The 18,057-nt window shown below is 35.1% G+C and overlaps 1 protein-coding gene across 2 annotated transcripts in view; it reads right to left on the bottom strand.

The window, feature by feature from the left end:
* Nucleotides 1-18,057, bottom strand: part of TkR99D (Tachykinin-like receptor at 99D) — an 823,748-nt gene that overhangs the window by 38,839 nt on the left and 766,852 nt on the right. The gene's annotated exons all lie outside the window — the stretch shown is intronic.

Here is an 18,057-nt window from a genome sequence, read left to right as displayed (position 1 = left end):
TATTAATAATTAAGACTGAGGTTATCTTATAGAACTATAGTGCACAATTGCGCATTAATTTCCTTAGCTTTGTGCTCACCACGAGACTCAGGGGTCCCGAGTTCAGATAAAGATTTAAGACAGAGAGAGGGTAAAATAAGCACTGCCACAACAGAAAAATTCTTATCAACGGCTTATAGGAATAAATACAAATATTACAAGTAAGGAAATAGAAAATAATATGCTGTTGTATTCTCTTCTGTTAAAAACACTAGCGTTAACACTCGCGCATATTACATTTGTAATCCACTCTTAAAACATATATATTGCTATACAAAAAAAATGTCATAATTACATCTAAACACTCCGGACATCAGAGCTAAACTGTAATATGATGATACTGAAAATTTCACGCTATTAGGGATGAAGGAAGTCATAGAAGAAAGATGGGGGATGTGAAATAGTAGTCATTCCTTAACCGGAAGTTACTCTCTGGGAGTGCACGACTGTCATTTTCAGGTTTTTTCTGTGACAAATAAGTTAAATTTGGCGCTATTTGTTTGGAAGAAATATTTCTCATACTATAAAGTTACTATTTCTTCCACTAGATGGCAATGTTCTTTATCTATTCAAAGTTTGTTTTTCGTTTTGTCATATATTGATTTTTAGGCACCTGTTTAATTTCCAAAAATAACAACACCCATCAAACAGCATCTTAAATGACTGTGTCATATATCAAATTAAAGGAAATTAAATACCCTGTGTTCTGAATGAAAGAAAATGTAGAAAACTGCATAACCAAACATTTTGTGAGATAAATAAAAAACATTCAAAAAAGATCACTCTTGCTAAAAGAAAAAAAAAAAAAAGAAAGAAAAAGAAAATGCACATTTGAAAATCTATATTACATAACTTTATGAGATTCCAAATATTCAACACATATTTAGGAATCTTCTGAATCGAAGAAAATCAGTTTAAAATAATTCATTAAGAAGTTAGAATTAAAAAAAAATTGTAAAATAATTTTTGTTTTGCTCCCCAAACATATATATTTTTAATTTTTCTCGACAGAACACTTAATGTTGGTCCACTTTAATCCCTGCTTTAATCCCACCTTGAAGTCGTGACCTTGGATTCGAATCCCGCCTAGGGTCGATTACATTTTTAAAAAGGGTAAATCTTATATACTCGTAGGATGTTACAAGTTTCTAAGTCTGCTACATAAAAATACAGGATTTAACCTACGTTTCATAAGTCTATGACTGGAAATGTATGGATTTGAAGGGACGTTGGAGTAATATTATTTATCGCATAGTTTTGTTAGTATCAATATTGCGATTTAAACAGATTTTTTCGATTTAAAGGAGAAAAATTAAAGGTTTATGACATTCATGGACAAAATGTTTGGAGTGGAGCTCATGTAAAATTCACCGTGTAGTTCATCTACATCAAAATATTACACAAATATGGTATTTGCACTCAATGTTGACAATATAAAGTGTAAGAACTTCATTATCTATTCATGCTAGAACATAGTAGGGTCTAATATTCAAGGCAACTATTTAATTATGGTTAAGAAAGTCATATTACAACACAATCTATAAAGGGATTCCAAACAAAATTAAATAATGTTTATGAAACACCCATCGACACAGCAGAAGTATTAGATGTTAGAATTATTCTTGCTTTTGACGATTTTCGTAACAGACCACAGATATTTCGAAGGATTCGTCGTTCAATCATACGGCGTTATACTTTGTGTGTTGACAAGGTCGGTAGCAATTTTGAACAGTTCCTATAGTTTGTGAACACCATTTTCTTAATATCTAGTACTATATAAAAAAGTTAGTGTGTAACCATAGAATGTAAATAAAGTAACTTTCCAAGTTGAGATTCTTCCTTTTTTTTCCTACATATCATTATCACTTGAAAACGAAACATTTCCGGACATTACTTTATTAAGAAAAAAATGTTTAACTTCATGTCCTCTATCTTACTTACTTACAAATGGCTTTTAAGGAACCCGAAGGTTCATTGCCGCCCTCACATAAGCCCGCCATCAGTCCCTATCCTGTGCAAGATTAATCCAAACTCTATCATCATATCCCATCTCCCTAAAATCCATTTTAATATTATCCTTCCATCTACGTCTCGGCCTCCCCAAAGGTCTTTTTCCCTCCGGCCTCCCAACTAACACTCTATATGCATTTCTGGATTCGCCCATTAGTGCTAAATGCCCTGCCCATCTCAAACGTCTGGATTTAATGTTCCTAATTATGTCAGGTGAAGAATACAATGAATGAAGTTCTGCGTTGTGAACTTTCTCCATTCTCCTGTAGCTTCATCCCTCTTAGCCCCAAATATTTTCCTAAGAACCTTATTCTCAAACACCCTTAATCTCTGTTCCTCTCTCAAAGTAAGAGTCCAAGTTTCACAGCCATACAGAACAACCGGTAATATAATTGTTTCATAAATTCTAACTTTCAGATTTTTTGACAGCATACTAGATGACAAGAGCTTCTCAACCGAATAATAACAGGCATTTCCCATATTTATTCTGCGTTTAATTTCCTCCGGAGTGTCATTTACAGTGGCGTATACTAGTTAAAGGGTTTGGGCTACCACTGACCCTATTATTACACAAAATATATCTAACAATTACTTCAATTTTAATTACTATGGTAAAACTAATAATACAAAATTATTACATTATAAACTTTTTCTTTTGTAATTTCCTTGGGCTACCGCCGCGCCGGTAGCCCGGGTAGTCCGCAAAATACGCCCCTGGTCATTTATATTTGTTATTGTTGCTCCAAGATATTTTAATTTTTCCACATCTTCGAAGGATAAATCTCCATTTTTTATCCATTTCGTAGGCCTACAATATTCTGGTCACGAGACATAATCATATACTTTGTCTTTTCGGGAGTTACTTCCAAACCTATCCCTTTACTTGCTTCAAGTAAAATTTCCGTGTTTTCCCTAATCGTTTGTGGATTTCCTCCTAACATATTCATCCGCATAGACAAGAAGCTTAATGTCCTCTATCACACAGAAAAAAATAGAAATAATTATTGTGTTACAACCTGCATATAGTACATTTGGACAATTGCATTGTGAGTTTTGGAGTTACGCTTGTTAGCGATGAAGTGCACACATCTCAGTTTTGACGTGGGAGAGGGAGTTCATGTTTTCAACACACCCTGTGAAATTTAGTTGCAGTACTCGATTTTGATTTCGGATTCGAAATTACAGGAAATAGGCAATTTGTGGCGTGAGACGCGACGGTGATGAATGGCGGATCATTGCATTATGCGGACTTCACTGCTGGCGGACGAACAGTGGACTCGAGAGCATGCGCAACGGCGTCGCAGCCTCCAACTGCACCGCCATTACAAAGCCACGAATCTCGCGTCTTTTTTTGTTTCTGCGTTCGTAACATTTCTCTCGTAAGCTTCTTCTAGCATTTTTACTGCTTAAGTGATATATGATGAAAATGGTGATGGTAACAGGTGTGTTAGTTACTTAATTTTTATGTTTCGGTAAATTTAAACTAAAAAAAATATAATAATAATAATAATAATAATAATAATAATAATAATAATAATAATAATAATAATAATTTATTTTAGCTGGCAGAGTTAAGGCCGTAAGGCCTTCTCTTCCACTCAACCAGCAAAAAGTGTATATACATATGCATGAACTTACAAAGAATTCAACAATTTGATTTAGATGAGAGTTACATGTATACAAGAGTTATTTACGAATTAAACAACAAAATACTATGAACTATTAATTAAACACTGAATTAAACTGTGTAGCAGAATTAAACTAAAATACATAGAATGTTAATATATTTCAAATGATATTAGATAATAGAAAGAGATTATTATGAGACAATTTTGAAAATGCAGCACAATCAGGATGATGTCTAAAGAAAAAAAGCAACATTGTAGTCAGTAATATTTTAAATCAGTATGATTGGAGTGAAATGCTAATAAGTTTATCTTTTAAGCTGTTCTTAAAGGTGTTTGTTGTCTTGCAGCCCCTTATACTTTGTGACAAGGAATTCCATTGACGCGAGATGGATATTGTAAAAGATGAGGAATAACAAGATGTTCTATGAAGAGGTATATTTAGCGTGCCACAGATAAGTGATCTGGTATTTACGTCGTGGTTAGAGTATAGATAAGAGAAACGAGACGAAAGGTAATTTGGTGTTGAGGTGTGCAGAATTCGAAAGAGTAAAGACAAAGAGTGTAAAGTTCTGCGTTCTTTAAGTCGGAGCCACGAGAGACTTGCAAAGGACGGTGATATGTGATCATATCGTCGGATGTTGCACACGTATCTGACGCACATATTCTGAGCTCGCTGTAACTTGACTGACAGTTCAGAACTTAGATCACTTAACAAAACGTCACAATAATCGAAGTGCTGCATTACTAGGGTTATACAGACTTGCGAAGTATTTATTTTGCACTACGGTGTTGAACAGATATCTAAACCTAATTTTGGTGCGCTCAATTGAAAACTGCGTATCATGTTAACCTTTGTGCGTACCGATGTACGCGCTTAACCTTCCTGCGTACCCGTGTACCCGTCTACAGTTCGTGCGTACCCGTGTACGCGTCTAAATTGCGTGCGTACCCGTGTTATCGCTGAACCTTCCTGCATACCCGTATACGCGCTTAACCTTCGTGCGTACCCGTATACGCGATTAACATTCGTGCGTACCTGCGTACTCGCTTAACTTTTGTGCGTACCCGTGTCCGCGCTTAACTTTCGTGCGTACCCATGTACGCGCTTAACCTTCGTGCGTGCCCGTGTACTCGCTTAACTTTTGAGCGTACCCGTGTACGCGCTTAAACTTTGTGCGTATCCGTATACGCGCTTAACTTTTGTGCGTACCCGTGTACGCGCTTAACTTTCGTGCGTGCCCATGTACGCGCTTAAGATTCGTGCGTACCCGTATACTCGCTTAACTTTTGTGCGTACCCGTGTACGCGCTTAATATTCGTGCGTACCAGTATACGGGCTTAACTTTTGTGCGCACCCGTGTACGGGCTTAACATACGTGCGTACCGGTCTACGCGCTTAACTTTTGTGCTTACCCGTGTACGCGCTTAACCTTCCTGCGTACCCGTGTACGCGCTTAACATTCGTGCGTACCCGTGTTCGTGCTTAAGTTTCGTGCGTACCCGTGTACTCGCTTAAATTTTGTGCGTACCCGTGTACGCGCTTAACTTTCGTGCGTACACATGTACGACTTAACATTCGTGCGTACCCGTGTACGCGCTTAACCTTTGTGCGTACCCATGTACGCGCTAAACATTCGTGCGTATCTTCTGTGTACAAGCATAAACTTCGTGCATACCCGTGTACGATTCTAAATTACGTGCGTACCCGTGTACGCGCTTAACTTTTGTGCGTACCCGTGTACGTGCTTAACCTTCGTGCGTACCCGTGTACCGCTTAACATTAGTGCGTACCTGCGTACAAGCATAAACTTCGTTTGTACCTATGTACGCGCTTAACCTTCGTGCGTGCCCGTGTACTCGCTTAAATTTTGAGCGTACCCGTGTACGCGCTTAACCTTTGTGCGTATCCGTATACGCGCTTAACTTTTGTGCGTACCCGTGTACGCGCTTAACTTTCGTGCGTGCCCATGTACGCGCTTAAGATTCGTGCGTACCCGTGTACGCGCTTAACGTTCGTGCGCACCACTGAAATATTAAATATATTAATATAAATTTTATATTACAGTATACACGGGATTTTACTCAAAAATCGGTTATGTTTGGAAACCCTGCACATGTCTGTCTTAAATTGGACCATTTATGCAGATGAAGTGGTGGTTGTGGTGGTGGTGATTGTAGTGGTGATAATGATGAGTGTTGCTGATACACAAAACCAAACATCAATGCGAATACGCAATACTACGGTTAATTCTGAAGCAAGTAAAACTTGATATACAGAGAACTCGAATGAAATGTTATTGTTTGTATTATGTTGGAAACGAGCTGTGAAGTCTATCTACTCGGAATCGCTATTTAAGCGCTATTTTGGGGTCTTGAAGCCTGAAGCAATATGAAACAAGAATAAGGGTAACTTGCTTGTATAGCCACTATCAAAAGATAAAGACCATGTGCAAAATAAGCGACCTCAGGACTCCCGTTTGAAGTTGTGGTGTGCTCTAAGGCAAATAATAATGTTTGTTGCAAAGGGAACTGAAATTGACCGGCATTGGAACTATGTTCGCTCGTTTTCCATAAGCTCGGCTTTGTAGTTACAGAAAATATTAATCTTCAAAGAGCGTAGGTAAACAATGGTATTCGCGCGTTGATTCCAAATTTGGAAATCTGCGGTTGCTATCAGTAGACAACAACGAAACCATATACGAAGGTTAACTATTTTTTGTTTCAAAATAGTTTCTGTCTGACGCTTTTCCAATTCACTGCGGGATAAAGAAAGGAGATGCACTTTCACTTTTACTTTTAGCTTTGCTCTAGTCTCTAGAATATGCCATTAGAAAAGTCCAGGATAACAGACAGGGTTTGGAATTGAACGGGTTACATTAGCTGCTTGTCTATGCGGAAGACATGAATATGTTAGGAAAAAAGCCACAAACTATTAGGGAAAACATGAAATTTTCACTTGAAACAAGTAAGGAGATAGGTTTGGAAGTCGTCATCATCATCATCATCATCATCATCATCATCATCATCATCATCATCATCATCTTCCTAACAAGTATTAGGCCAAGTGGCCTGTTACGGTCTCAAACTATCAAACTAAAATTTTCAGTCCATCTCTTCTTTGGACGGCCTAGAGATCTTTTGCCATTTGGATGGTAATGAAACAGTGCTTTTGGAATTCTGCATCGATTAATTCGTTCGAGATGACCCTTCCACTGAAGTTGATATTTGCTGATGACCTTTATAATAGGTTCTATTTGAAGTTCTTGCATTATGTCCTCATTTTTTAATGATCCCAGCGAGTATATCCAGCTGTTGCTCTCATAAACCTCATCTCACTTGCTGGTATTCTACTGACATCTTTATTCTTCACAGTCCACGCTTCACTACCATAGCTTAATACTGGCTGTGCTAAGGTTTTATACAAGTATATTCTTGTGTGTCTTTGTACTAGTGAAGGTTTCATGATTTTATTAATGATCCCCATTGTTTTATTATACTTACATATTTTTCAGCAATATCTACTTCATCATAATAGGTTTGGAAGTAAACCCCGAAAAAACAAAGCATACGTTTATGTCTCGTGACCAGAACAGAGTACGAAATGGAAATATAGAAATTGGAAATTTATCCTTTAAAGAGATGGAAAAATTCATATATCTTGGAGTAACAGTAACAAATACAAATGACTCTCGAGAGAAAATTAAACGCAGAATAAATATGGGGAAATGCCAGCTATTATTCAGTTGAGAAGATTTTGTCATGTAGTCTGCTTTAAAAACATTGAAGTTAGAATTTATAAAACAGTTATATTATCGGTTGTTCTGTATACCTGGGTAGTTGTGAAACTTAGACTCTCACTTTGAGAGAGGAACAGATATTAAGCGTGTTCGAGAATAAGGTGCATAAATAGAAATCATGGTTTTATTATGCACAAAAGGAGAAAAAGTACATTACTCACAGCTAACACCCTTCAAAACAATCCCCAAAAGTTTCCACTCATCTTTGCCAACGATGATGCAAGCGTTGAATACCATCGGCTATGTGCGATTCTTCTCCTCCCTGTTTGCAAATGCTTCCCACGCAGCGACTTTTTCAATTGCGGGATATCAAAGTCGCATGGACTGAGATCAGGCGAGTAGGGAGGATGTTCCAAGATCTCCCACCTACATCGCTGCAAAAGGTTCCTGACAGGAGTTGCAGTGTGGGCTGTTGCGTTATCATAGAGGATCATGGCATTGTCCAGCATTGCTGGATGTGTCCTCCGTATTGTACGACGCAGATGGTGCATCAGGAATGATCTGTAGTATTGGACATTGACAGTGTGGTTTGTAGGTCAGAATAACACTGATGAGCATTTCAGCCACGAAGAACTGCAATTTTCACGTATGACCGCTGTTCAACTTTACTTACATCCATCTTGGAGCACAGCCTCTAGCATACTAACTTTTGCGTGTGCTGTCAACTAACCACCAATCCACACAGACTCAATCTGGGGGTGGCATCCTTCACAGTGTACAACAGATTTGAAACGTATATACTGAACTAACCACATTTTTGGATATGATCCTCGTAGTATGACGACGTCATCAAGCGGTACGCTAGTAGGCTAGTAAGAAGATTCGGCACATATACTTACGGTCTTACTAATAAAAACTCTATATACAGACGTTTAACTGTCTTATACAATGAATAGCTCGTTTAAAAGACGTGTTACTAATAATCACCACATACGTCGTGTATAACAGTATAGCTGTTACATAGTTACGTCATAGTTTCGTCATTACTTCATTACGAAAGGTAATAGAATATCTGAGGTTCTCTATTGCATCCAGTAGAGCGCTCTAGTGTGCCGTGTTAAGTATCGATAGTACAACTGGCTCTAATCGATTACCATACTGTATTTTGGTCAAAGAGTACAAGCTACAGCAATATTAATCTAATTATTCTGTGCTCTTTGGTTTGTTCTTCTGTGGTTACAAGGCAACCATCATCATAAAATGACAGTCGATACGAACAGCTGTTAGAGGGGCAGCCATTTTTCCCTATATACAACACTTAAACAAGGTGTGTCGTGTATATAACTATTGCAAAGCAATTTTTCCATTGTATAATTACAGACTGTTTCTACATCCATCGCTTAAGCATGGTTTATTAGTAACTTTTTCTGTCCCAACTCTGCATATGTCTCGTATAAAAACTATACAAAGTTTATTAGTAAGATTGTTATTCTATAAATGAAGTTTATAAAATAATATTAAGATCGGCATTCCCCAAACATTAAGGGCAGATACTGCAAGCGAATATTTCTAGCCGAGTTTGCTAACATACAGATTGGAGAATAATAATAATAATAATAATAATAATAATAATAATAATAATAATAATAATAATTTATTTTAGCTGGCAGAGTTAAGGCTGTAAGACCTTCTCTTCCACTCAACCAGCATAAAGTATACATACATATGTATGAACTTACAAAGAATTCAACAATTTGATTTAGGTAAGAGTTACATGTATACAAGAGTTATTTACGAATTAAACAGCAAAATACCATGAACTATTAATTAAACACTGAAATACAAACTATGTAGCAGAATTAAGCTAAAATACATAGAATGTTAATATGTTTTAAATAATGTTAGATAATAGAAATAGATTATTATAAGACAATTTTGAAATTACAGCACAATCAGGATTCAGGATGCATGTCTAAAGGAAGGAGTAACAATGTAGACAGCGATACTTTAAGTCAGTATGATTGGAGTGAAATGCTAAGAAGGTTATCTTTTAAGCTGTTTTAAAAAGCGTTTATTGTCTTGCAGCCCCTAATACTTTGTGACAGGGAATTCCATTGTCGCGAGGTGGATACTGTAAAAGATGATGAATAACGAAGAGGTATACTTAACGCGCCACAGATAAGCATTGCTTTGTTGATTGTGACTTCCCGGAATGTAGGCAATTGATGATAATTACTGTATATTATTATTATTATTATTATTATTATTATTATTATTATTATTATTATGTATCATTGTGTTTTGTAAATTTTACTTACTCTGGATATTTGACTACGAGCCGCCAATGAACATCTATCCCTGTTTATAATAATTGTGAATATTCTATTTTCTCTTTCACTCATCAACTTATTCCATATTACGAAACTTAATCTACTGGCATACTTTTCCAACTGCTCAGCTGAAATATGTTGAGTAGGTTCGCCATGCTCTCAGTAACACCAACATGGGAATGTGTATTACTTAGAAAGAGAAGAAAAATACGTATGCACTTATTTCACTAGTCCATCTCTCACCACTTGTTACACTCTTTTTGGTAGAACAAATTTAATAAATTCAACCCATTTCTCATAAAATATTACAAGCACTTTGTTCTTGGTACTGTATAGCTGACATCCCTCCGTATGTTACCAATGTTTCGCAACACGACAGTTGAGAAAATATATCCTTTTACAGTGCTGCTCACTTAAAGTAAGCTTGTAGGTCTAAGAAACTCCATAAAAACATTAATGTTTACTTTATGTTGCAAGTAGAATGAAACATTTATTCATATGATTTTAAATGTTTACATAATGTATTGACTTGAGGGGCATCTGTAAACATTTTGAACTATACGTAATTTTTATTCATTCATCTGCAGCGTTTCGTTAACAATAATAATAATAATAATAATAATAATAATAATAATAATAATAATAATAATAATAATATTTTATTTAAAAAAATAAGGGTTCGATAGATCGGCCTACTAATCAATTCATAAAGAATAATAAGTAAACAAAACAATTTTGTGACACTTGGAAAGAAAAAAATAAGATAAGAAAACGTAGGAAATCATTTACAATAAAAATTTTGTTGGGTACAAATGATTACTAATTATAGCTAAGGATGATTTTAACACGTGGGATCCTATGGCATCAATCGTTGCATCAGAAATTTTATATTGTTTAAGTTGATTTAAAATTTCACGTGGGATCGTGCCACGGGCACCGAACATGAGCTGAAAAACTGTCCAATGTATGATGTGGTATTGTGCTCCAAGATGCTGACAACAAGGCTCATATATGACTTGTTTTTCACGACACACCTCTTGTGGCTGTTGCTCATGCATCTCGAAACGGATTGTGGGATCAAGAATGACACCCTTATCCTTCTGCCGATCAATTATGATGATATCAGCACGTCTAGTAGAGCCATTAGAAGAGACGCAACCAACCTCCTCATAAACCTCATAGGAAGCATTCTGACGGATTAAAGATGCGATGAGAGAACGAACCGTATTATGTCTGTTGATTCGGAGCAATTCTCCATGATGGCAGAAACCCAAGACGTGAGGAAGCGTTTCTTGCTCGTCGCATCTTCTGCAACGGGTTGAGTCAAGAGTTCTACCAGGGAGAGTACGTACAGGTAATGGCTTGCGTCCACTGACTGCTCGAAAGTCTCTTTTTGGTTGAGACCCACGAATTACAACTCCCAAACCTTTACTTTTCAATTTGCTCCATTGATGAAAAGAATCTTCACGCATTGCTTTTCTTAGTTTTGAGAAGAAATACGTTCAGAGCAATCGAAGGTAATTGGTAATTGTTTGATGCAATGTTCAATTTCGTTTGGATAATAATAATTCGATTGCTAGAAAAATATAATGCAATGAAAACATAAAATTGTAGCACTTCCCTGAAAGAGAGTGTTCTCGTGCTCAGTGGAGAAAGTTTTGTTTTTAATTTTAAACCATTATTTGTGTTAAATAGTATATATCGTGTCAAAATTTTCCGAAAACAATATTGCTGTATCATTTGCATAGATTTATGGTTTATAGTTTTGTAATTGTTAATAAATCATTAATGTAATATGAAAAACACAATAGGACCAAGAACTGTACCCAGAGGGACACCAAAAATAATATTGCAAGGTTCAGCAAGAAAATCATCATTTTTGTATATGAATTCTATCGTTCAGGTAAGATCTTAGTAATTCGAAAGCTTTGTCTCTAATCCCGAACATATTTAATTTTTATATTAAGATCTTGTGATTAACTGTATAAAACGCTTTTCTTATATCTAAGAAAATACCAAGACATTTATTCTCTCGATCTACCTCTCTAATTATTTTTTCCACTAACTTTGAATATTTCCTTATCTACACTAATTTCATTAAGGAAACCGAATTTCTCATCACTCAAAATATTAAAATTTTCTAAATACTTAATTAAGCGAATTTTGATACATTTCTCAAAAAGTTTGGATACACTAGATAGTAGTGATATGAGTCGATAATTGAAGGGTTGATAGGAAAAACAACCCATGTAAAAAAAAAACACTTTTTTCAGGGGAGCGAAAAAACATTATATCCGTTATGTAAAAAGGATAAGAAACTTAAAGTACAGGTATAAATACCCCAATGCTTTATAAATATATTGCTTGTATTTTAAGCATGCACAGACGCCACATGATTTTAGCTTTCCATTAGTACCAATATCTCATTTTCGGCTAAAACTGACATGGGTTGTTTTTCCTATCAACCCTTCAATTGCTCATACTCTTTTTATCTGCTGTTTTATAAGATGCTAGGATACATAAAATGTTATATGTTATGTTTTATTTAAGAACACTTAAATGCCATCGATCTGGCCCGGGATCGAACCCGCAATCTCGGGTATAGAAGACCAGCTCTATACCAACTGTGCCAACCAGGCCGATTACGATACAGAAATTGGGTCATGGAAAGTAGTAACGTGATTTTAAAAATTAATATTCAGCTCTCAACTGGCTTTCCTTCTTCAAGTAAAGAACTAAACAACGGTCAGCGTGTCTGGCCGCGAAACCAGGTGGCCGGGTTCAAATCCCGGTAGGGACAAGTTACCTGGTTGAGGTTTTTTCCGGGGTTTTCCCTCAACCCAATATGAGCAAATGCTGGGTAACTTTCGGTGCTGGACTCTGGACTCATTTCACCGGCATTATCATCTTCATTTCATTCAGACGCTAAATAACCTGAGATGTTGATACAGAGTAGTAAAATAACCCAATAAAATAAAAAAAAGAACTAAAATGCTACGTAGAGAAAATATAAGATTTTTCATTATCGACGAAAAGGCAAAGGATTTTTGGGACGATACTTAAAACGTTCGTAATAATCCTTCGATGCGACAGCGAGCATCAGCCTATGTGAAGTCCTACATTGTACAGTAATGTGGTAATTCCTTTTTCAAGAATTTATATTTAGTTAGTTAGTATGAATTAATCAACCTATATTATATTTGTATTCTATAATTTTGAAATATATAGTCCTACTTTTCACGTGCGATATTATTCTTCTCTAGTATTAATATTATATTATATAATTCCATTGCCGCTGTAATTTAAATTTTAGTTCCTATTTTATTTTACTTATTTATTTATTTTTATTATTATTTTTTATTTTCTATATTTCTCTTATATTAATGTTGTATTATATCATTTCTGTAACTGTAATTTTAATTCTATTTCCTATTTTATTTTATATTCTCTTATAGGCCTATTAATATTATATCTGAACTGCGACCGAACACGAGCTCCGCTCATTCGGTCTCAAATTTTGTTAATACTACTGTATCTCCTTTTTTATATTGTTTGTATTATTTTTATTTCTATTTCTCTTGTTTGTTTGTAACCATATTCTTCTGTATATTTAAATTGAAATAAATAAATAAATAAATAAATAAATAAATAAATAAATAAATAAATAAATAAATAAATAAATAAATAAATAAATAAATAAATAAATAAATAAATAAATAAATAAATACATAAATAAATAAATAAATAAATAAATGAAAGTTAGCAGAGGTGTCTATCACATCATTTTCTCATGTTAACCCGTTCAGAAGACAGTTCTACAATACTCGTGGAAACTACACCACATCATTCTATCAAGTACGTAAAATATTTTTAAAACCAGCGGAGCGAATAATAGCAGGAAATTGAATAGCAAAGTGCAACAAAATGGCTTTTAACTCTCGTGCAGTGACGGCTAATGGGAGCAACATTTCAATTAGCAAGGAATGCGAACAATCGCGGATTAATATTAACAGCATAATGCACTTGCGGGACACAATACTGTGAGCACAATGCTGCAGCTTCTGGATGGACCCCATGCGGGCAGATCCTTCGAGATTCTTGGTAGACAATAAGGCTGCGAGATAGGCCTCCTCCGATTATTTATGTTTTTCCTATCCTCATTCAACAATTTGTACTTTATCGCTTTACCGTAATCTCATTGTCAGTGAAAATGTTTTGATATTGAAAAGTTAAAAGTCAATGTCACGAAAGTGATACTTTTCTACCATACATTTTATATCTTTCGTAATAATGAATTTCCTGTATCATCAAGTAAATAATATTGCCACTTATTACAAAGTAAAGGTCTGAAGAAGGAAGCAACACTAACACAGAAACTCAAACACAGTCGTAAATAATAAAATAACATAACATGTGTTCAAATTCAATTATTTGGAATGTAATAGTTCGTATTTCGTTAGCTAAGTTTCAGTGACGTGTGGGAAAATAAGTAAAGTTTAACTTCAAGAAAAATCCTAATGTAAGCACGTTGCTCATGATTGGCTCCCAGTCGAAATACTCACACAACGCAGGAAAATACTGGGTGTTCATTTCAAAGTGTGTCATGACGTCACTGTTGTTGGGTCACCGATTTGAAGCGAGTTTCAGCTTATATGTTAGAGAAATTGCCTTTAAGGCGTTCTTCAATCTGAACTTGAGAACGTGTACGGTATAACTTGAACGTCGTAGCAACAGTTGGCGGTCTGTACGGTCTGTGTGCTACCATAACCTCTTTCGAACTGTGTTTTGCGCCGGCAAGTCGTACGCAGGGTATTTGTTATCATCGGTTGCGTACGGTAACATTCCACAACACAAATCAAATGCTCCGTGTCCATGTTGACCGTCGAAGTTAATGTCAACAAATACGTAAGTAATCGTCTTAACCCTCTCCCCATATCCCGACAGTACATATTTCCAAACAGTTCACATTCCTGCCCATACCGGCGTTACCGTACGTATCGGTACGTACGCTTCAGAATAAATGCCGTACTTACTAGGCAACTTCTCTGCCTCAAAGGTTTACACACTTCTGCGGAAGTGTAGGAAGATTGAATTCTCTAGGCTCATCAGCTAGCCACATGACGGCATACAGCAAGCCATGACACATTTTGAACTGAACACCCAGTATAGCTCGTATTTGGAAACCATAATCTTATATTATTTTAAAATAAAAAATTAAATTCTAGTTGTTAAATGCAATGAAACATATAACTTCACTTATATGTAAAACGCTATGTAAAAGAAAAGATACTTTTATATTTTGTTATGTACTAAGAACGCGGATGAATACCAACAGTAATACCGAGGTAGTCTGTTCTTGTAACAAGCAACGCGTCACTTCAACTCGTAGTTGTTCACGTAAGCACGTGGTACTGAAGTATGGCTTCTGCATCCTCGGTGTGTTTGGTTATTAAACATAAGAGTGGAAACCCTCTCAAAAGGGGAGAAAAATAAATAGTCTTAAATGTATTTAAGTTAAGAGAGTTTAGTTACAGTAATTATAAAGTAAATGTTTCCTAAGCAAACGAATGTATAGTAGTGAGGTTAGGCCTACTTGATGAGTTACGGGAAATGTTCACATGAAACAGAATGTGCAACAGTAGGCGGGAAAACGTACTGCGAATCTATGGTGCCAAACAGCGGCCAATGAAGCCTCACTTCAGTCACGTGATATTGTTTATATTAGGATTTTTCTTACAGTGGGAAGATTATAAATAAGACGAGATATCAACAATGTATAAAGCTTGGCAGTTCAATTCTTCAGCTACGAAGCGAAGAACTGAATGCTGAATAGAAAAGGAGAACGGAAAATTAAGACCTCAAAGATGAGACTTCTACCCCATTTGATGGTTATTCCCACAGAGAACCGGTAAAAAAGTATGGAAATATCTATTCAATTAAAAGTTTTTAGGCTAACAGAAAAAACTGAAAATGAAAAAAATTCAAGTCTGTGATCATAAGAATGAAAGACACCATCTACCAAAAGACAACTAATGTAAATGTTACAGAGATGTTGTCAGACTAGGAACACTATTATTATTATTATTATTATTATTATTATTATTATTATTATTATTATTATTATTATTATTATTAAATATCTGTTCAAAAAACCCTAATTCACCAAGCGGTATGCTAGGGTTTTAGTTTGGTTATACGCTATACTACGTATACAGGGTTAGTTGAAAGTCTCGCACCACCTAAATACTTTTGAAGCATAAGGTTCAGTGACATGAAACTTGGTATGTGAGGATAACCATATACTAAGAACTCAATAATGGTATTGCCGAGATTTTTTCTACTTCCGGTTTAACCGGAAGTAACTCCAACTCTCTTATTTTAAATGGAACACCCAATATATTATTTTATTTTTAAATAGTACTCATTAAGAGCTTTTCAAAAATTACCCACACTTGATACTTCTGTACAAATTCAGTGTTGCTAAGTCAAGAAAACAGAAAAGTGTATCGAATATTAAAATAATAAAATACTCCTTCCTTAACAAAAACAAAACAAAGCTAGCTCACCTTCTAAATTATGTGTTCAAATTGGTAGCCCTCAGCTGCTTTACAATGTGTTATTCGATCATAGAAACCATTTAAGGAATGATTTAACCAGGCTTTAGGAATATCTTGCACCACTTCCATTTTTATTTATCAACACTGAATTTGTACAGAAGTATCAAGTGTGGGTACTTTTTGAAAAGCTCTTAATGAGCTTTATTCAAAAATAAAAAAGTATATATATTGGGTGTTCCATTTAAAATAAGAGAGTTGGAAGTAGAAAAAACTCGGTAATACAATTATTGAGTTCTTAGCATATGGTTATCCTCACATACCAAGTTTCATATCACTGAACCGTATGCTTCAAAAGTTATTTAGGTGGTGCATTTATTATTTTAATATTCGATACACTTTTCTGTTTTCTTGACTTAGCAACACTGAATTTGTACAGAAGTATCAAGTGTGGGTAATTTTTTAAAAGCTCTTAATGAGCACTACTATATAGGGGAGACTGTTGTACCTTTAGCATAGTGTACCTTTGAACACTTTTTGTTTTTTAATTTTTGCTGCTACCTAGAGGACTCAAAATGAAGTAGATTGTAGAGAAAGCCGCTAAGTAGCTCTGGTCGTAGTTTCAGTTTGATTTATTGCAAAGTGTGAGTTCCGTGGACAAAAGAAGTTTTTTTAGTACCAAAAGTAATCATTTCGTTCATTGATGTATGCTTTCTAACACAAAACTAGATTGCATTTGTTAATATCTTTCAAGTACGGTGTGTTCCCTATCATCTGGTGAGTAATAACATATTTTAATTTCCATGATTTATTTGACTCTCTAGTTTTCGGAGCCATATTTGTTTAAACGTGCACCCTCTTGTACCTTTGAACACAAAACATCTTGTACCATGGAACATGTTCCAAATTACACGATACTATCGGTTTTTGTTTTTCTTTTATTTTAAGGTCATATCACGAAGTAAGTCTGAAATTAAAGAGGTCCCCAATTGATCCGGATGTCTTGAAGAAAGCTGTTGAAGCAGTTATTGCTTCTCCAGGAAATAAAATCTAAATCAGAGAAGCCTGCTCTGGTTTATGATTACAAATACATTTTAAATATGATTGTCAGTTTTTACAGCTATATTCCCTGCTATATTCCATGTGTTCCAACTTACAAGAGTGTATGTTCCAAGGTACATGATCCTGTTGTACCTTTGAACACATTACATATCCCTTCATTTTATTTTTTCCATCCTTAATAGATCTGTAAAACAGGAAAATACATACAGGAAGTTGTAAAGGAATCTTCAATAATTATTTCAAGCATTTTTTCATTTAAAAAATTTCATCTCCCAAAGTTAAAAAAAATAAAGTATGAAAAGTGTTTAAAGGTACAACACTCTCCCCTATATATATATATATATATATATATATATATATATATATATATATATATATATTGGGTGTTCCATTTAAAATAAGAGAGTTGGAGTTACTTCCGGTTAAACCGGAAGTAGAAAAAACTCGGTAATAGCATTATTGAGTTCTTGGTATATGGTTATCCTCACATACCAAGTTACATGTCACTGAACCACATGCTTCAAAAGTTATTTAGGTGGTGCGGGACTTTTAACTAACTATATATTACTTATTTTATGTACATAGATAATAGTGAAAGGTAGCTCTACAGTCTTTTAAAGATAAAGTTTAATAAATCTATAAATTCTCTGTAGCAACACGGTTTTTTAATCACTCCATATTACTAGCAACACTAAAA

This window comes from Periplaneta americana, chromosome 13 (assembly GCF_040183065.1).
Source record: "Periplaneta americana isolate PAMFEO1 chromosome 13, P.americana_PAMFEO1_priV1, whole genome shotgun sequence".
Taxonomy (NCBI): Eukaryota; Metazoa; Arthropoda; class Insecta; order Blattodea; family Blattidae; genus Periplaneta; species Periplaneta americana.
This window is presented reverse-complemented; position numbering and strand designations above follow the sequence as displayed.